A 22809-nucleotide genomic window follows, 5' to 3' on the forward strand; every position below is an offset into this window, starting at 1 on the left:
AACTTTAATTGCGGCCATACCTTTCTTTAGACGAACCGCTTCTTAAAGAAAGTGGCATGCCAACATTAAAGTGAAAGCGCGGCATGGGGCGCTTTTACAAAAAAAATATGTTTGTCAAGTTGACAAACAAATGTTTTTTTTGTAAAAGTGCCCCATACTGCGCTTTCACTTTAATGGCGGCTGCACATTTCTTTTTACACGAGCCGCGCCTAAAGAAAGGGGCGTGACGCCAATTGAATTCAAAGCGCGGCATTTGGCGCTGTTACAAAAAAATACATTTGTTTGTAAACTTAGACAAATGCTTTTTTAGACTCGGATCGTCTAAAGAAAAGGGTTTAACTGTCATTAAAGTGAAAGTGCTGCATAGGACGCCTTTACAAACAAGCATTTGGTATGCAATTGGTCTCTCATTTGCTAGAGTTTAAGCTATTAGCATTGTAAATGACACCTTTTATTTATGTTTTAAAAACCAAAACATAAACAAAAGGCATTGTCATTTACAATGATAATTGCCCAAACTCGCATAAATGCAAGACCTATTGCATTGCAAATGCTTGTTTATAGATTTTTAGGTGTCGCCTGGCGATGCAGCGTGAAAGCGCTGTCGCCAGCGAGATCTATTGTTATGGACTTGCCTGCCAAGTGGTACAGACCGGGGCACGCGCCGAGTGGGGTCTGTGGACGCGCTTTTGAGACGCGTCGTGCACAGACGCGCTTACATATACACGCACACACAGCACCCCCCTGCTTTCACTTTCCCTTGGTGCGCGTTAATTTAGGCTTGCATGCAGCAACTGCGCACACACACACAGCCAGCCCCCCCTGCTTTGGCTTCGCGTTACTTAGGCCACACACACACACACACATGCACGCACACACACACGCGCACACACACACACACATTCACGCGCACACACACACACACCCGCCGCCGCCCCCAAGCCCCACTCACCGCATTGGCCGCCTCAGCCGCCACTCCTGACTTCTGTTGCCACCGTGGGGCTCTCCCTCAGGCATGGGAGCCCTGCGTCACCACTGCTTCTCTGGACCAGCCACTCCGTGGGCACGGGCTTCCCGCAGAAGACGGAAGTCCCGCCCCACGGCAGGTGTGACGCTCCCGAACCTCCGGTTTTCGGGTAACGGGTATCAGTGCACAGGTAAGCAATCCATTAGTTCACCTATTTCCCTATTTTGTTTCCTTCAACATTGTAAGCAATATATTTCTGCTCAAGTTTATTTAAAAAAAATGCTTGTTTTTACTGCAGTGGGAACATTTCAAACACGAGGTGCTATATAAAACATTGTGGTGTGAGTTTGGGCACAGAAGCAGGTTTGCAACATGCAGTTGGGACAGGAATAGACAAGAATCTGATGATTTGCATTTTTTCGCATTACACTAGCGGCCAGATTCATCATTGTCATATTTTGTGAGTCCTTAATAGCGATTAGTAAGGAATCGCTATTAAAGACTCGCAAAACGGGATTCATGTAGAAATCGCAATATTATTTGCGATTTCTACTGCTTCCTTAGGCCCATAGGAATGAATGGGGAGTCATTCCTTATTTGCGATTAGCAATTTGCTAATCGCAAATAAGGATGCGATTTCAAGGGTGCCAGGGGTGTCCAAAGGACACCCTGAAGCACCCCTGAAATGTAAATGTAGGCTGATGTTGCACACACACATGTCCAAAGGACGTGTGTGTGTAACATACAACTTAGAAAAATGCACTAAAGTGCATTTTTCAAAGTTTTCGCTATTTACCATGAAGTTACACTTCGCGGTAAATAGCGGCCCCATATTGCGAAATCGCAATTTCAAAAAGGTTCATGAATAGCATTTAAACAATCTCTAATTGAGATTCCTTAAATGCGATTCTTCGCAATATAGCGATTTCTAGTATAGCGATTTCTAGTATAGCGATTTTTGCATTTGGGATGATGAATCCCAAATGCAAAAATCGCGCTTGCAAAGGGCCAGATTCTCAGAATCTGGCCCTTTGCGAGCCGATTTTAGTATGATGAATCTGGCCGTTAATCTTTTTTTTCATATTTTCAGTTACTGGGAGCTGAAGCTTTTTACGCAGAAACACATACTTTCTGATGAAGTGGAAAGTGAGGATTAGAACCCAAGGCTCAATAGTATAAAGTCAGCAACTTAAGCACGAGACGGTGCTCTCTGATAATGCTCAGGTTATCAGTGCAGACACTGAATGCTCCTGTCCTCATGATTATGCAAAATCAGTAGTAAGGGGACTGGTGCAGCACAGGACCATGAGCCAATCGCGTATACTCCAGCCGAGTCATTTTGTGCCAGGCATTGACCCAGTCTAATTGCGCTATGTACAGCCATTATAGTCTGCTGTCTTCACATGAATGACCCCTGTATAGTAGTCACACTGGGGGGAGCTGCAGCCTGGTTTGCAGGTCTCTGGATTGTTTGCATTGTAATGTAGTCTGACAGATAGAAGAGTAGCAGATGCCGGCTTGCTTTGCTGAGTTAAGGAACTGGGAACAAAAAACGGCAAAAAGCCTAAGTCAAAAGGCATGATCTCAGACTTTTTTCAATAATTTCAAATGTATGGCCCAAGAAGCTGCCTGGCCCGGCGACAGGTGGGGTCAGCATGTGATTCCACTACTCTCTAGAGACTGGTAAACTGCTTACCCGCCGCCAGTCCCCAAGGAACCACACAACCTATGTAGATATCAAGAGTAGTATTTTGGAGAGTCAAGGGTTTGATGAGTAGACATACCGGGTGAGGTTACGATAAGTTAAGGAGAGGTCACAGGAGACTTCCAAGGCCCGGCACTAAAGAGTCAAGGGTATGACTGACCGGTGGCTTAAACCAATCACCCCCACCAAAAAGGAGATTCTCAAGAAGGTTGATCTAGAACAATACCTTGCCTCCTTACATTCTCCAGTCCAGAAATTTGAACGCCAGCATACACAAATGACTGGATAGGGCTGCAAAATTGCAAGTGCCTCTTTTTGAGCACTCAAGTTAAACAAGCATTTGCAATGCAATAATAGGTCTCGCATTTGCGAAAGTTTAAGCTATTGGCATTGTTTGTGACAATGCCTTTTTTATCTGTTTTTAAAACCAACACATAAATAAATGGCATTATCATTTACAATGCCAATAGCTCAAACTCTCGCAAATGCGAGACCTATTGCATTGCAAATGCTTGTCTTAAGTGCTTCCGGTCTTCAGGTCTTGAGCTCCCAGAAAAGTGCCTTTGCAAAACTATCTAAATTAAAAAACCTACTTTGCATTTTTAGAAAAATGTCTGCCTTATTCAAAAATATTCCATGCACATAGCACACATTTTCACTGAATAAGGATGTAAGATAAGTCTGTGGGATTGGCTTTAATGGCTATCTTGCCTAAATGCCACACTGACATCTGGGGGAATAATTCAATGAAATGACAGAAGACTTCTTCCCAGAAAAACGTTTTCTTCCAAAACTGCACTTTCCTACAGAATCCAAATGTCGCTTCCAGAAAGGACAAATGCATTAATTTTTTGAAACAGCAGGAACCCCTTCTGCAGAGCTCTGCATCTGTGCGATCGTTTCAGATAAAGCTTGTTTCATGAAGTAAAAAAGAATCCATTGCCACCAACATAAACAATTTAAGAATTTAAGATTTTGATTGCGACCAAACAAAGCACTGTTCTCTTAGCTGCTGGCTTGTTTTGTGATCCTCTAGAACATAAAGACGTGTCTAGTTTAGAAACATTAAAAATTAGAATAGTAAACCATCCACCATGCGTAGTGTGCATACAGTCCATGTATGTGAGGTGCAGGCAATGCTCTACTCGCCAGTGTCCTGGAATCAGATCTGACCCCCACGAAGACGTCCTGCGCACCACTGCTCGGCGGATTGAGGATCTTGGGGATACTGATGGAATTTCACCTTCGGTGACCCCCACCCTCTCTCTACCAGCCTATTTCACCATCAGTCTGCTGCATCATGTACAAAATGGTAATCTGGAACATACCGCCATTTCTGGCAAGCAACCTCCAGATCTCCTTTGGTCTATACAAAACTTATTGTAGAATCAACTTCTTCGTGCTCGCGACAAAAAACAAAATGCAGGAAGATGATGGCAATAAGAAACTTGCTTTGGTCTTAGGATCTGGACCTCCCTTCCCACCTTCTCCAGACCCAGCAAGTGTCCTCATTCCTGCTGTTGAGGAAGGAGCTGAAGAACACCCCCCCTCCGCTAAGCACCTCACCCTGGTCTAACACTCCATATGATGGTTCCCAGCCGGTAGTCCCCTTCTCCCCTCCACCTTTGTGTAATGCACCGTTGTTCGTATGTACGTTCACACTGCATAAATTCCTACACACATAAATACATAGTTACAGCTGATGAACATTGCACACATTGGCGTAACTTCAGGGTGGGGTGTTTGGGGTGTTACACCCCCTTAAAAAATGTATTCTGTAGTAAATAGTTGGGTGTAGGTGCCCTCAGTCGGTGTGATGAGGTGTCTGTCAGATTTCACCCTGAGTTTTTGCATGGACACGATGAAAAACACACTCTCTCTTTCCTCTCTGCCTTTAAACTTGGTTAGTTTGAAAACTATTGTTTTAAGTACCCCTAACAATCCAATCTCTTCTCTCTTTCCGCTGCCTCTTAAGGTCCCCTTGTGTCCCGCTTCTCATAATGTATTTCAACGAGATATGCCAGCGTGTTTGCAGAAATCTGAAGGTCACACCCGATCTTACTGACCAAGCTACGCCCCTGATTAAACACTGTCCAGTGTCAGCTTAGAGATCTGATTTGACGACGAAACAGCCTGCATTAGCAGGGAGGAAATTGAGAGTGAAAGGACACCTGCTCAGCAGGCATCAGGCCACTGTAGGGTTTTTCACTGTTGCACTCTACTTGATTGGGTCCAGAAAGTTTCCTGTTTATTTTCGATGTGAGTGTCGACCAAAGGACGAGAGTCCTATTTGCCCCCTACAGCATCAAGTGTAAGCCCACCATGCCCAAGAACATGGTCCCCATCTTGAGTTACTCCACTGATGGGTTCATAAGCGGAGTCGAGAATTTTGGGTCGAGTAACGTAGAGTAACGTTGAAAGCACTAAGAAGGCTCAGCAACGGATATCAGAGAAGAGTAATTTCATCTGGAACTCAACAATGACATCCGTCCAAGACGAGAAGATTGAGAGGTCGAAAGAACAGCATCAAAGACCAAAAAAGTCAGGTTTTTCTTACTGGGAGCTGGTGGGGGAGGGTGGAGTGGGTGTGTGGAGTTTGCATAGCTGAGTGTCAACAGCCATCTCAGAATTTCTCTAGTGTTTTCTTGTCAAGAGGGATGGAAAATACTCCATTAAGGGTTTGCCCTAAGTGCCACCATAAACTGACAAAGAAGGACATGTAGAGTAACCTACGCTTGCCAAAGGACCATAAGCTGGAGCACTGTAAAGCTTGCCTAGAACTTTCAGAAGTCCAAGAAAACCAACCCTGGGCACATTACACACAGGTCACCCAAAACCTCTTTCCTTGCAAGACCTGGGACTTCAAGACAAAGAGAATGAAGAGGCTCAGGGCAGCAGCAAAGCTCCATTGTTGAAGACTCTGCATCGATCGACCTAGGTATCCAGGACATAACCGAAAAGGTTTCAGAAACACTGTACGCTGAAAAAGCGCAAACCTGCAATGTTTCAGACAGGCTGCATGTCCGGAGGAAAACTATTAAACTCGAAGACCAGCAAACAGCCATCGATGTTGAATCAGTCAACAGTCGAAACTGTGTCCAATAGAGCAGGCAAATGTTCCCACTCTAACTCAACTTCAAAAGGGAATCCGGATCAGAGGAAGTTTAATAAAAACATCTCCAAAGGGAAAGGACATGCCAACTCCTCCCAAAAGAAAACCACATCAACACACAATGTCAAAACTAGAAAGAAGGCTCTAGACACACAAGGTAAAAGGAGAGTGTAAAGAAAGCCTGAATGCATTCCAAATCTTCCCAAATGACTGACAAAATGCCCAAAGAGGAAACCGATGTAGAACAGGAGGAAAGCCTACCACCCCTAAACCACAGTCAGAACCATAGGATGACATATTGGAGGACTAGTCAGATGTATCTTTGTAAATGTAAATGTAAATAGATTAATTAAGCGCGGTTGCTGCCCACAGGCGTCCAAGCGCTAAGTAAGACCAGAGATGAAGCGGAGCAGAAGAGTTAGGACTCAAAGGATTTGGCAAACAGTAAGGTTTTCAACTGTTTGCGGAATGAGAGCAGGTTCGAATTGGACCGGAGTTGCAGAGGAAGAGCATTCCACAGCTTTGAGGTGTTCAGGGAGAACAACCTACCTCCGGCCCTTGCTCTTTTTACTCTGGGGATCGCAGCCAAGAAAGCTTCTGTGGAGCGCAGGTTTCTATTTGTGTGGAAGGGAGTGACTAGATTGTCGTTGATCGCTGGGCCTGTCTTCCAGAAAGCCCGATGCGCAAGGCATAATGCCTTAAAAGCCACTCTCTGCCTTACTGGCAACCAATGTAGTTTTTTTAATCTGGGTCTGGCTGACTGAATTCGCGGGATCTGTAACAGGGTACGGGCTGCGCAGTTCTGTACCACCTGCAACTTCCGGAGAGTCATCTCAGGGGCCCCTACATATAGGGCATTGTTTGAGTCCAGGCGAGACTGGATTAGGCCTTGTACTGCCACCTGTTTTGCTTCCAATGGTAGAAGCGGGAGAACCTTCCTCAGGGTTCTAAGTAAGCCAAAGCAAGTGGCAGACAGCTTGGTGGCCTTGGTGGAAAAGGAGAGCTTTTTGTCCAGCCATATACCCAGGCTCTTTACACTATCCTTAGGGGGGGGGGGGGAGCCCAGACAAGGGGGCCATAAGGAAGTGAAAGGCACTGGCGAGGCTGGTCCTAGGAGCATGAGCTCTGTTTTTTCTCCATTTAATTTGAGGGAGGACTTAGTCATCCACTCCTTGACGTCCTCTAAGCATTTCATCAGGCCTTCCGATGTTTGCCTGTTGTTCTCCTGTGCCAGCGAGACCACTAGCTGGGTATCGTCGGCGTACGATACAATTTTAATACCGTATGGTTCTACGACCCCAGCCAGTGGTCTCATGCATACATTGAATAGCGCAGGGCTCAGAGAAGAGCCCTGCGGTACTCCGCAGCTTAAGGGTTTGCTAGATGATACTGTGTCCCCGTCAAAGATCTGAAAAGATCTATTGGTCAAAAAGGATTTAAACCACCTCAATGCGTCGCCTGATACTCCGATGTTGTAGAGACGGTTCAGCAGGGTGGCATAGCTGACCGTATCGAAGGCGGCACTTAGATCAAGGAGGATCACTGCCACTGATCCTCCCTGATCCAGTACCCTTCGTGATTCTTCGGTGACCGCTAGCAGGGCGGTTTCAGTGCCATGCTTCGGTCTGAAGCCTGTCTGGGACGTATCTAAGAGTGAGTTGTTCTCAAGGAACTGGACCAGCTGGGCGTTAATGTACTTCTCCAGCACCTTGCTTGCCCAGGGAAGGAGTGAAATGGGGCGATAGCTGGAGTGATCATATGGGTCCAGGTTGGGTTTTTTTAATAGCGCCCGCACCATGGCTTGCTTCCAAGTGGAGGGCACTGTACAGGCGGAGATGGAGGAGTTCAGTAGCTCCAGGATTACCGGCAGGGTGGCTTGGCCTGCCTGCATCAGAACTTCTGGTGGAGCTGGGTCGCGTGGGGAGCCCGATTTAACCTGGCGTGCCATTTTGCCAAGGGTGTCGAGGTCCAAAGGAGGAAAGTGGTCAAGAATTGGCTGATCCCGGGGGAGAGTGGGCATTGGGGGAAGTATGCCAGTTGTCTCAGGAATTGTGGCTACTGTTGAGAAGGTGGCATAAATTTTCGAGACTTTGTTGTGAAAGAAATCAGCAAGCTCATTACATTGTTCCAGAGATTTAGTCGGGGGAGGAGCAGTGTTGACTCTGGTACATTGTTTTATTATGTGGAAGATTTCCTTTGGCTTGGATTTTGCTTCCAGAATTTTATCCGAGAAGTAGGTTGCCTGGGCCGCCCTGATCCCTTCTCTGTAGGCCTTGATCGCCTCTTTATAATAGACCTTTTTTTCCGGTTGGAAATCTAGGCGCCATGCTCTCTCTTTTTGCCTACAAAGGCGTTTTTTTTGTCTTAGAGACTCTGAGAACCAGGGTGCTGATTTGTGCATTTTCTTGGAATAGGACCTGCGAAGAGGGAGGATCACATCAAGCGAATGTGTAATCCAGTCTGCGTAGTTTGAATTTGCCACATTGGGGTCTTTGCAGGGGGGTGGACGGGTGGAGTTCAGATTATCTGTCCAGGGTTCCATGGGGAGTTTTTTCCAGTTCCTCTTTGTTGTAACATAGGGGGTCGGCTGGGGGGTTTTGTATGTAGCCCAGGTGAACGGGATTAAAAAATGGTCCGACCAGGGGAGAGGGGAGGGTGGGTCTACAGTCAGATCAATGCAATTACTGAAGATTGGGTCAAGTAGATTGCCCTTCTCATGCGTCGGAGCTGTAACCAGCTGGGATAGTTGGAGAGCTCCTAGGTCATCTATTAGATCCATAGCGATATGATCTGAAGGGGAGTTAAAATGGAAATTCAGATCCCCTAAGACCGTGTGATTGGCAGAGGTCAAAATTCTTTTTGCTATGATTTCTGGGAGAGACCTATGGAACAGTTTTGCTGGTTCTGGGGGGCGGTATATTAATGTGCCTGAAAAAGAGCAATTTGCGTTAAAATCAATGCTAAATTCTACACTCTCGCACTCAGGAATGGTTTCCGCTGTGATTCGGCAGCGGTACTGGTCCTTTAGTATGATAGCCAGACCTCCACCTCTCCCTTCTGGCCTGTCCAGTCGGAGGATTTGATAGCCAGCGGGTAGGGCAGAGACTATGTCTGGCTCAGATTGGGCTGTGAGCCATGTCTCTGTCAAGAAGATAGCATCTGGCTTGTGCTCCTCGAGCAACAGAGCCATTTGTGTGCTATGCTTCGGCAGTGATCGGCAGTTTAGCGAATACATACGGTATTTCTGTGATGTGGCCAGCGGGGTGCTGTTGCGAAAGGAGTGCTTGCAGTCCAGGCAGCGAGAGGGGAGCTCCGTTGGTGCATAGATGTGAGTGCACTGCACGGGAATTGTGCTTCCTATATTGTAGATGGCTGCCGAGCTGTATGTCATGCCCTGAGTTGTAGGGGGGCCAGGGTTTCTGGCCCCTGGTCCCGTCTGGGCGCGGACGGGCGCAGACGGGCTTGCCTTAGGTGCGCCTTCGGCGCGCAAACGGCGCTCCCGCTGCGCTCGTCCGCTGCGCTCGTCCGCTGCGCTCGTCCGCTGCGCTTCCGCCATATGCACATTATAGCGTGGTTGTTTGAGGGAGGGGACAGGGAGGGGCGTGGCCAAACAAGTGGGCGTGGCCTGAGTCCTCGCGCTGAGAGCGTCTGAGGAGTGAATTGATTAGGGGTCAGCCGGCAGCGATAAGATCCGCTACCTGCACTGAATAAAGTGCTTGATTGCTTTAAGCAGCGTGTAGAGTTGCTGTGGTGAGTTAAAAGCTAGCACAATCAATTCGTGACAATTTACAAGTTTTTAAAAAAAAACAGATGCAATGCGCTATGCGCTCTCCCGGCTTCCGCCTCAGGATTCTGATCAATGGCTACCTGGCGCTTTTCGTCAGCGTTATGTAGTCGTCGCCGTGGGGGCGTGGCCAAACAAGTGGGCGTGGCCTGAGTCCTCGCGCTGAGAGCGTCTGAGGAGTGAATTGATTAGGGGTCGGCCGGCAGCGATCTTTAGAGGAGAAAATACAGGATGGAGATTTAGACAAAACGTCAAGACAGACTTACTTTAAGAGGATGTGAAGTTCTACCCTTCCAGACCATCTTCACCCGATGATTTATCACTATACGCTATAAAAGGGTGGCTGGCACCTGTGGTGGTACACCTGAAGGATGCGGAAGCTGATCCTTGGTTCCTTATGGAAACACTTCTGCTGACACAGAAGTCGTCAATTCATGCTCATGTTACCAAGTGTTCTCCACCAAGCCAAACACGCCGTCAAGGAGCCAACCTCCTTGAGCAGTGATCCAGCGGGCTATAGAAAATATATCGTAAACAACGCTACCCAACTTCATAACCTATAAACAAAATTCTATATTAAATATGGACCCATTTATAAACCTGATATATTTTGGGCCTACTGAATCAGGTGGTCAGAATAAATCTATATACACATTATCTACAAACTATATACATATTTATACATTTGCAGAAAGAATATTGTCATTAGAATAAAACCCAACCATTTAAACGACCACCATAGGCGACGTGATCTAGCTAATAGTAACCTACACTTCTGAATGACCAAGACCAGCTTGTTTGTCAAAAGTAAGATTTTATTTATTAAATTATGGTATATAAGTTGAAAGTTTTATAAATGAATTTTATTAGCATTAAAGCAAGCATGATTGTAATGAAATATGAGAAAAATACAATTTAAGCAAGTGAATCAAATTTAAAGTAAATATATAAAGTTTAGCATTTCTAAAACCTAATTCCCTAACTGAGCTAAATAGATAGAAATTAAAGTAAAGTTCTTTGAGGATTCTTACGTGCTCCACGCAAAGTCCAACAGCACATCACCCTCATCGGAAAGTCAGAAAGCAGCAGCCAGCCCATCCCTAAGGGCATGACTTTTTATACCTTTCTACACTAACTAAACTAGCAAAGGAAAGTTTTCAGAAATCTTCGACGTCCCATTGGCTGAGAGTGACAAGTGACATGTCACCCAGTTTTCAAAAAGTTCCATTAAATCATGTCTCATAAAGACCATTGTCTCTTTCACGTGAAGCCAGAAGCTTCCTGAGTTTGCAACAAATGTATTAAGTAATTCTCGCAGCGACCATAGACTTTCAATACAACTTCCGCGGATGCCAAGTTAAGGACTGACAAAATGTTCACTTTCGACCTTGGCCATGTCCGACAGAATGATGTCAGCTCATCAGTTTTTGCTTTGTGAATGCAGCTTCAATAAACGCTTTAATTCAGAATGGGCGTCTCGTGACTTTCTGCAGAATTACATGTCAGCTCTTTTCTGCGGCTCAAGTGACTAGGCCCAAAAGCAGGCAACTTATGATTTCTAATATAAAACAAACACAAGAAAAGTATTAATGTAAGAAATAATGTAAATTCTGTATCCACCCTTTGGTTCACTAATTAATTAACCCACCCGAATAATCAAAATGTTACCTAGCCATTGCAAACAAATAAAGCAGCGTTTATATTTACCAGTCTCCGTTTCTCCATGAGACCCATATGCACCTAGAATAGTAGAAATGACATCACACAGACTAAGGAAAAGCAAAATAAGCACATGCTTCTTTTAAGTTTGCAGCAGTTAGTAATGACAAAAACGAAAACAATAAATTATTTTATTATTTTGCACGAACAAAAAGATGCAACAATTATGCACGTTTATGAGCACACATGTTAGTCCCCCCACGTGTAAAGTTTAATCTAAGTTGTATTAGCACAACATATCACAAATCATTAATATTATTATTCATGTTATGGAAATGTGACTTTGCGAGTTTAAACAAAATTTTGTTTTCTATCTCGCTCCATCAACTCCCTCATCTGGTGATTAACAAATCACCACACCAGCACTCAAAATTTTGTTAAATTAAATTTTTAAGAAATCGATTCAAATTCATTTGTATTAGTAAACCTAAAAGTCTGTTTCTGCATAATCTTTGCAATTAGCATAACGCTCTCTATGTAACTCCTGCATTTCGATCTCTCTTCTTCTTTTCTGAGTTTATAGATTCTTTTCTTTTCTTTCAACTGTTTCTTTCTTTTATGTAATAAACAACCTATTTTAGTCAAAATAAAAATGAATACTATTATAATCAAAGGTGCCAGAATCTTGCCAAGAATTGAACTTCCGATATTATGAAACCAGTTTTTAATTGCTTGAAACCTTTTTGAAAGTTTCCCTGTAAAATCTTCTTCTTCTAAAGGAATTATCTCTGAATGCATTTGTGTAATATTCTTAATATACATTTCAATATTCTTACTTTCATCAGGTATATATGTACAGCAATGTTGAACATGTAAAATGCCACAGACTCCTCCCTCTTTTGCTAGGAGTATGTCTAAAGCAAGTCGGTCTTGAATTACCATAGATCTAATTGCAATAACTTCAACATTCACTAATTGAAATCCATCAGCAGTGTCAGTTGATAACCTATCAACTATAGTGGACAATTTTCTGATTCTCCCTGCATTTAAGGTTATACCAACAAAAGGAATTACAGCTTGAAAAATATCTCCCAGAACTTCAGTAAAAGTTTCTCTTTTAGCTCTATTTACATAATTATGAATTTTAAACAATCCTTCTGAATCTCTGTCAACATGAAACACTTTAGGAAAAACAATTCCCACATAACAAGTTCCATACCAGTGGTCTGGAAGGTTGTAGTAGGCTTTGTCACCACAAACAAAATAAATCCCAGGAAAGATAGGATCTTTTCCACCTTTAAATCCCCAACCTCCCAAAATCTGATAAGTATCTTCACAGTTACTTGCACCTACAAAATAATTATCAAAAAGTGTGTTATCTCTTCTAATGCAAAGCTTTCCACTAACTGGTTTGTCTATGTGAATTGCAATATTTTCAAGCATTTTGCCATTTAACTTCTCATCCTCTTTCTGCCAGAAGGCTGTCTTAGTCTGCTTGACTAATTCGTTCCTCTTATAAATTGCTCTTCTCTCCTCAACCATATTCAAAAATTTCTTTCCTTCAGCACTTAATTTACAAGTTAGATTATTCTTGTAAGCATACTCATATGTGAGTTCATTAGTAACAATGAAAAATTCTCTCATCTGTTTTGCTTTCTTATGCTTATTTAAAACATTATCAATCTTAATATTAGCAAAAATTTCATCATAATTTGAATAGTAATATTCTAAACGTCCAGTTTGATAAAATAAACTAGTTAATACACTACATGTTACAGCATAAGTGAGAGGAAGCATATTATATGTTACTCCCTCAGAAACAGAAGCAGGTAACTTAACGCAGACATAGCAGTCTTTTGCATCCATTACCTTAACATATTCACTCAATAGCTTTGTGAATGTATTACTTGAAAAATCACCTATTGATTTATCTTGATGAATGTTAGGCTGATGATCAATAACTTTTGCAGACGCACTATGTTTAGTTTGGCTAACCAGAGCTTTGCTTGTTAAGTTAGCTTTGTGTAATTCTCTATTCATCTCTAAAGGAATAATCACAGCTAGTACCAACCAGAGCAGAACTAAAATGAGCAGACATACCAGAGTCATCTTACAGCATCTTTTAAAAACAGAACACTTTGAAGTGCTCTCCTTAACATAAGGCATTTTCGGTTAGTTTTAGCCTCAAAAAATAAAAATAAATTTTAAAAATTCTAAATTTTATATTTACACCCCCCTTTTAAAATATTTTTATTTTTAAAACCCTAAACAAGTTTTCTTCGACCTTATGTCATACATAAGTTTTCTTCAACTAAACAGTTTTTCTTCGACCTTGTGTCAACTAACAAGATTTCTTCAGCCTTTCGCTTACTTAATATTTCTGTACTTCAATCATTGTCACTAATTTCTTGGATTTCGTTTTCTTCTTCACTACTATCATATATGTCAATAACAGGTGGAATTACTAAGTAAGTCCACTCAGGAGACTTGTATTTTTGATTTGGTCTTATTATTCTCTTCCCTTTTCTCGATATTACTTCAATTTTTCTTCCAACTCCAACTTCTTTTCCAGGGCTCTTTTGACTACTGATTTCTTCAACTTGTTCTTTTGGCTTTCTAATCAATCTGACTCTCAATCTTCCACCTGGCCAGTAGTCTGTTTTTCTCACGTACTTCTTCTTTGGTTCAGAATTATTTGATTCTGACTTCCAAGTCCTTTTCTTACTGTTTTCACTTTCACCTTCCACGTCACTTTCTTCAGTTTCGTAGTCTGAAATTTCAATTGACTCAGGAACTTCTCTATTCGGCAATTTCACTCCTTCAGGAACACTTTGTCTTCCATCACTGGTACTCGGTAATTCGTTCTCCTCTTCTTCTTCAATTACCTCTAACTTCCCAGATTTCGGATTTCTGTTCCTTACTTCAGAGCTTGATCTCTGCCTTTCGATACTCTCCTGGTTTGAAACTTCTTTTTGTTCAGCTTCTTTGTCTTCAATGGAGACAACCGAATCCTCAGTTATCTTTCCTTTTAACAGATTCTCTTCACCTTCAGAATTTATTTCAATTATTTCCAAGTCTTTTCTTGTCAGATTTTCATTTACTGGCACAGTTTCCAGATGTCGACTTTCTTGTCGATCTTCAGAATCTGGAATTACTTCACCTTCTGATTTGCCTTCTGCTTCAGAATCAGAATCATCTGTGGTATCACTTTCAATATCAGAACTCTCAGGAGTTGGTACTGGAATAGTATGACTAGGATGTATCCAACGTTTTAATCCTCTGCACTTTACAGCATTAGTAGTGATCAAAATTATCTGCCTAGGTTTCTGCCATCTAGGAGCTAGACAATTCCTTCTCCGATGTACTTTCGTTCTGACCCAATCGCCAGGTCTCAGATCATGTGTCAAAACCTTTCCATTTGATTGAGCTTCAGTTCCCACCTGATTAGACACAGAAGTTACCATATCAGATAACCTTTTACAATAATCAAAAATTGCACTGTCATTTATGCTCAAAAGTTTACCTACAGGTACAAAAGCTTGCCTCATAACTCTTCCCATTAAAATTTCATGAGGACTCAAACCTATCTTTTTATCTGGTGTACTTCTTAATGTCATCAAAACAAGTGGAAGAGCATCAGTCCACTTTATGCCTGTTTCAAGACACATTTTTCCAATTCTGTTTTTAATTGTCCCATTTATTTGTTCAACTACACCTGATGCCTCTGGTCTGTATGCACAGTGTATTTTCTGCTCAATGCTCAAAGCTTCGCAAATTAATTTCATCAATTTGTTATCAAAATGGCTTCCTCCATCACTCTCAATAGTGACTGGAAAACCGTACCTTGGGATGATTTCTCTGAGCAATAGTTTTGCTACTGTAATTGAATCACAATGTCGTGTAGGGAAAGCCTCTACCCATCTTGAGAACAAGCATACAATTACAAGCACATATTTCAAACAATTGTGTAAGGGCATTTCAATGAAATCCATTTGTAACCTGGTAAAGGGACCACCTTCTCGACCAATTGTTCCTGTCCCCACCACTGATTTTCTGTTTGGATTCATTTGTTGGCATGACAAACACCTTTGACAAAAAGATTCAGCAATAGTTCTAAACTTGGTATTGAACCATGTTTCTCTGAAAAGTCTGACCATAGAATCTCTTCCTAGATGTGCTGGACCATGATATAATCTAGCCATGTCAGCAATCAAGCAATTTGGTAGGACTACTCTGCCATCTTTGTAAACCCACACTCCATCTTCTTCACGTGGTCTACAATCTGATCTTAACCATAGGTCTTTTTCTTCATCTTCTGCTTCATTTTGTAAATCTCTAATCTCATGCCATGTTTCTACAACAGTTGTTAGCATTAATGAATTTGAATCAGTTTCTTTACTCCTATTCCGATTGTATGAATAATTTTTCCTTGCGCAGTACTTTGCTGTTTCATCTGCGAAGGCATTTCCCTTGGAAATATAATCAGTTCCTCTAGTGTGCGCTGCACATTTAACGATGGCGATTTCTTTTGGCAATTGTATTGCTTCAATTAATCTCCTAATGAAAACTGCATTTTTAATTGGTGATCCTGTTGATGTCATGTATCCTCTCTGTGACCAGAGTTGTCCATAATCATGCACAACTCCGTACCCATACTGACTATCAGTAATGATGGTAACTCTTATATCCTTTGATATTTCACATGCACGAATTAAAGCAATCAATTCAGCCACTTGTGCTGAACGAACTCCTTCAAGACATGATGCTTCTTCAACATCTACGACTGTACAAACTGAATATGAAGCTTTTAAGACACCTCCTTCGGATCTTAAGCATGAGCCATCTACAAAGTAGACAAAATCCGATTCAGACAAAGGTCTGTCTTTGATGTCTTTTCTTGGTTTAGTGCAGAATTCCATGACATCTAAACATTCATGTTCTGTTTCAATGTCATCAACAATTTCAGAATCAGGCAGTAATGTAGAAGGATTCAGATTTAAACATCTTGAAATCGAAACATTATCTGCTCCCAGTATGATTTTCTCATACTTTGTCAATCTGCTACTTGTTAGATGTTGAGTCTTACCTCTTGTCAGTAATATTTCAACTGAATGAGGCACAAAAACTTTCACTGGAAATCCCATTATGATCCCTTCACTTTGTTCGAGGCTAATACTTGTAGCTGCAACTGCTTTCAAACAACCTGGTAATGCTTTAGCAATTGGATCAAGAACTGCAGAGAAGTATGCAATAGGTTTCTTTAAATTTCCATGTCTCTGAATTAACACAGATAATGCACATCCTTCTCTCTCACTGCAATACAGTTCAAAATCTTTCTCATAATTTGGCATACCTAAAGCAGGAGCTTGGCATAAGCTCTTTTTCAGGTTCTCAAAAGATTCCATCTCAGCATCATTGAGAATAATTGGATCTTTTACATCTGATTTGGTCAGTCTTTGTAGTGGTTTTGCAATTTCTGAAAATCCACTTATCCATTGTCGACAGTAACCTACCATTCCCAAGAACATTCTGACCTGTCTTTGTGTTCTTGGCGGTAACATTGCTTGAATCATTTTTATTCTCTCTATTGTTACTTGTCTTTTTCCTTTTGCAATTCTGTGACCAAGATATTTTACTTCTTGTTTGCAAAACTGTAATTTTGCTGGGGACACTTTATGTCCTTCTTCTGCAAGGCGATTTAACAGAATTATTGTGTCTGTTACACAATTTTCTTTTGTCTTTGCAGCTATTAACAAATCATCAATATACTGCACCATCGTAGACCTACCTGGTAAGTCCAGATCTTCTAATGATCTTTTTAACAGTTCGTTAAAAATTGAAGGACTTTCTGTATAGCCCTGAGGGATTCTTGTCCATCCAAGGGTCTTACCTTGGAATCTGAAAGCAAAGATTTCATAACTGTCTGGATGTAAAGGAACAGTAAAGAATGCATTGCAAAGGTCAATGACTGTATACCATTCAGCATCATGTGGAATCTGAAATAGAATTACTGCTGGATTTGGAACCACAGGACAACATGGAATGACAATTTGATTAACCTTTCTCAAATCTTGTACGATCCTAAATGTTCCGTTAGACTTTTTAACTCCCATAATTGGTGAATTACAAGAGCTACTCTTCATTTCTTTTAATACACCTTGTTTGATTAATTTTTCAATTATAGGTGTTATACCTTCAATTGTTTCTGTTTTCATTTTATACTGTGGAGTATTTGGAAATTCTATTCCCTGTTTCAATGAAATTTTTACTGGATCTACGTTTTTCATCAGACCCATATCATTTCCAGTAAAATCCCATATTTCAGATTTCACTGTTTCTTTTAGTTCTTCAGGTAAATCCTTTTCTTCAAATGCAGGAAACAATTTTGTTTCTTCTGCTTCCATCATCATCATTGTCATCCTGTATAAACCATCTTCCTCCATTGTTTGTAACTCAACTCCATCAGGAGAACAATATATTCTACAATTCATTTTACATAGGATGTCTCTCCCTAATAGATTTACTGGACTACTATTACAAACCACAAATCTGTGTTTATCTCTGTAATTTCCAATTTCAACTGGTACTGGATCAGTTAAGTCTGTTTTAATTTGCTGATTACTTACTCCGACAACTTGGATGGTATCCCCTGAGAGAGGTAGGTTTTCAATTTCCACTGATCTAACAGTAGAACGGGTAGCACCAGTGTCCACTAGAAAAGTGATGTCTACATCATTAACTTTCCCGTTTACATAAGGACCAGACTGGTCAACCTCAAGAGTGGCTCCAACAACACACTCTTCCTCCTCTCTCGGGCACCGTCAGCAATAATCATCAGAATCACTGTCTTGACTTTCTGCTAATAAAAATTGTTGAGAAGCATTTTGCATTTGAACCCTTTGCTGCTTTTGCTGTTTTTGTGGTTTTATTACCTGTTCACTTCCCTGAAATCCCACGTTTGGATTATATTTTTGAACTCCCCCACAATTTGGAAAAGGTGGTTGTGGCAATTGATCTTGACGATTATTCACCTGCTGTTGTTGCTGTTGCTGTAACTGTCGCTGAATATTAAATTCGTTTAACCCCTGTTGCATCTGTAGCTGTTGCTGCAGGTCAACACCATTCTGCATCTGTGGATTCAATAAGGGATTCTTTAAGTTTTTAGGAGGATGAGGACACTCGTCTCTCCAATGTCCAATTTCGCCACAATTAAAACAAGGTAATCTTTGCTTCAGCTCCTCAATCTTTGGGCTAAATTTCTTTTGGAAATTATTACCTTTAAACTTTCCTTGTATTTGGTTTGTATTTCCAGTTTGAACAAAATTAGTGTTCTTATTTCCCATGCTGGCAATCTGTTGCTCAGCCACTTTTACCTGAGCCCACATGGCTTTCTCCTTCAGCTTCTTCTGTTTTACTTCTATTTCATCGCTGCAATACTTTGCTTTTCTTAGAATATCATCTACAGATAGTGATTGCCATCCGACAATACTAGTTCTGATCATTTCTCCAATTTCAGGTTTTAGTCCATAAACAAATCTATAAACAAAATGACTCATGTCTTTTTCATCTAATTTTTCATAACCACTGTATTGTTTAAAAATTAACAGTAGTCTTTCATAAAAAGAATGAACTGATTCTTTTGTTTCCTGTTCTGTTCTTTCTATTTTAACCCAATCCACTTCTTTGGGTGGAATTTTGTTTTTCATCCAAACAATTACTTTTTCATAGAAATCCATTACAAGTGGATTTGGAGCACCTGTTTCTTTAATTCGCTCAGGTTCTGTTTTTGGCCAACTAATCGATATTTTGCATTCTGTCCAAAGATCAGATGGAACGACAATGTCAAAAAATCCATCTAGATCAATCCACAGAACTTTTGACACTTTGATAAATCTATCGACTTGCCTGTACCACTCGACTGGTTTTTCCCTCAATTTTGGAAAGTCATTTGTAAATAACAGAATGTCTTGTCTCGACCAAGGGACATGAACATATCCTCCTCCTGCAACTTCTCTCATTGGAAATTGTTTTGACAATTTTTCCAATCTTTCATCTTCCTTCTTTTTAGTCCATTTTACTCTCCATTTGTTCAGTTCTCCTAGCTTTTTGATATATACGATCAAATCTTTAATATGAACTATTCTTCCCATTGAGTTCAAACTCTCAATGTCACTTTCTGAAAAATCTAGTCTGTAATGTTTTGCAAAATTCTTTTGTTTACTCACATCAATTTCAAGTTCTGCTGCTAGATCCTCTAGTTGATCATATTTATTTTTCGTTTTCCACTGAATGCTTTTACAAATGAACAGTAGTTCATCATCTCGATAGTAATTTAAACTATCTGGACCAATCGTTCCAATTATTAATTCTTCGATATTCGCTTTTAATTTGGCCACATCAAGTTTTGGTGTGGTTACCCTGACTTCAGGACTCCCTATATCTGACATAGCACCCATTGGTGTTTTTGGAGATAAATCCTCATTAAAGGTTAAATCAGGCATTCTCGATTTAGAAGTGTTTAATTCAGTTAAATCTGACTAAAATTTTTCAGCAGCCTTTTGAATTTCTGTATTTAAAGGAATAGTTAATCCATTTTTGTTTGTATCTTTTTGGTCAAATACAGGCTGAACAGGACCAATTGTTACTGGAACTGTGACAGCTTCCATGCCTTTTGTCATTCTTTTAATTAATTCTTCTTTAGATCTTAAATATTCATTATAATCAATATCTTCAACATTTCTTGTCTCTCTTGTATAATCTTTTGGAGGTTCCCTTGCTCTTGGAGTCATTGTAAAATGTCTACCTTCATTTCGAGCATTCTCGAATTCTGATCTTCTAGGAGTTTCAGTGATTTCACAATTATTTGGATAAAGTTTAGGAGCTTCACTAATTGGAGGTGCACTCGGTGAAGTTTCAGTAGAAACCACCGGAGTAGACCATGATCTAGGAGGTCTCAAAGGTTGATTAGGCTGATTCTTTCTAGTAGTAGTATATATTTCTTCCATAACTGCATCCTCAGATTCACTTTCCATAGATTTCCCTGTAGGAGAACCCATTACCATTTCATGAATTAAATACAATCCTTCACTCATGTTTCCCTGTCTCCACATTCGCAATCTATCTTCATGAGTTTCTCTTTTCCAAGATGGATTTTTAGAAGGTCTTTTAATTCCACTAGCTTCTCTTTGTAACTGATACATTTCGTCTTCCCACTCAACTAAAGCTTCAAATTGAGTTGGTCTCGGTTTTGGAACAAGAGCATTCATTTTCTCTCGTAAGTTTCTTAAGACTCTTACATTAAATGAACCATCATCAGGCCAAGCTAAAACACCGTCGTTTTTAGTATAGCGTTTCCAACTGTCGAACCATAAGACAGTATGATATCCATATTCACCTTCCATATACGCTGCAGGTGTTTTATACTTATGAAGTAGTTTACCACCTCGCGTTTCGATTTTCTTGTCAGGTGAAAATAAATTCTTGAATTTCTGAAATAATGTTGTCTTTTTCTCAACATGTTTAAAATGATAACTCATTTTTAAGAATTAAATTTAATTCACAAAATCGTTCGTAAAATATTTCCGGGATGTTCCGCAAAACAACCAATCCGTGCGCGAAACACACCAACAAGCCAATGACAGTTGAGCTACGTCACTTTTCTGCTCAACCAATAAATTTAGAGTTTTTCCGAAGGACCAATCAGCTCACAGGTCGTCAGAGACTCAAGAGCCAATCAGAATACAACTTGTGACGTAGGTCACCCAATCCCAGCGCGGCTCTGTGACGTACACAGCAGCTGCGGTTTCTCGTTTCTCACTCCTGGCGCTTACCCCTCCTTCACAAAATCTTTTCACAGCGCCATTTTAAGGACACTTTTCAGTGTAAATTAATTCTTAACAATGACTATAAAGACAACATCTGTCCGTTTCACTATTTAGGATAGTTTACATACATTCAAGTATCCACACTTCGGAATAGACGGCGCTATTCACACTAAGGATAATATTCAATTGTTGGTAGAGTAACCTTACCCCACCCTTCTAACACGTATAATTATGAACTCGCTTTGCCCTGAACCCACCGCGAAGTGAAAGTTCTAAGAGTTCCACTTGAACATAAAATACAATTCAAACTCGCACTTTCATACGGAAAATTCCCTAATTTCAAACACACATGAAATCCGTACAGGACTCTCACCTGTTTATAGAAATCATGCACCGTTAGCAAAATAACGACGTTATCCGTACAGGGCTCTCACCTGTTTATAGATATGAAACATGTACCCGTACAGGACTCTAACCTGTTTATAGATAATCATGCACCGACGTTAATTTTACCCTTCACTCAAGCTCGGATATAACTAATACTCTCATCACAGTGAGTTTTATGGAAGGCGCTTTGTCCCTATTCTCATGCTGCTTTGATTTCTTAGAAAATCTTCACTATACAAGATTCGGACCTAGCCCTAAAACTGTGCTGCTCGGCGACAACACTATGGTACACGGCGATACCTCTTGTGATACTCGGCGATATCACTACAAACAGAACAGATGGCTTGCGTGACTAATTTCTCGCCACACAATCTATACCGGTATAGCTTACAGATAGCACGAAAAACGAACTCAACATGTGTTAAAACATCGATCCTATTTCCATACCATAACGTAACCCTTAGCAACCAACATATTACCTTGGTTACCTCTTAGCAACCATCAATTTCTGCTACCAGAGAATTGATCCAGCGGGCTATAGAAAATATATCATAAACAACGCTACCCAACTTCATAACCTATAAACAAAATTCTATATTAAATATGGACCCATTTATAAACCTGATATATTTTGGGCCTACTGAATCAGGTGGTCAGAATAAATCTATATACACATTATCTACAAACTATATACATATTTATACATTTGCAGAAAGAATATTGTCATTAGAATAAAACCCAACCATTTAAACGACCACCATAGGCGACGTGATCTAGCTAATAGTAACCTACACTTCTGAATGACCAAGACCAGCTTGTTTGTCAAAAGTAAGATTTTATTTATTAAATTATGGTATATAAGTTGAAAGTTTTATAAATGAATTTTATTAGCATTAAAGCAAGCATGATTGTAATGAAATATGAGAAAAATACAATTTAAGCAAGTGAATCAAATTTAAAGTAAATATATAAAGTTTAGCATTTCTAAAACCTAATTCCCTAACTGAGCTAAATAGATAGAAATTAAAGTAAAGTTCTTTGAGGATTCTTACGTGCTCCACGCAAAGTCCAACAGCACATCACCCTCATCGGAAAGTCAGAAAGCAGCAGCCAGCCCATCCCTAAGGGCATGACTTTTTATACCTTTCTACACTAACTAAACTAGCAAAGGAAAGTTTTCAGAAATCTTCGACGTCCCATTGGCTGAGAGTGACAAGTGACATGTCACCCAGTTTTCAAAAAGTTCCATTAAATCATGTCTCATAAAGACCATTGTCTCTTTCACGTGAAGCCAGAAGCTTCCTGAGTTTGCAACAAATGTATTAAGTCATTCTCGCAGCGACCATAGACTTTCAATACAACTTCCGCGGA

This window comes from Lissotriton helveticus, chromosome 8 (assembly GCF_964261635.1).
Source record: "Lissotriton helveticus chromosome 8, aLisHel1.1, whole genome shotgun sequence".
NCBI lineage: Eukaryota > Metazoa > Chordata > Amphibia > Caudata > Salamandridae > Lissotriton > Lissotriton helveticus.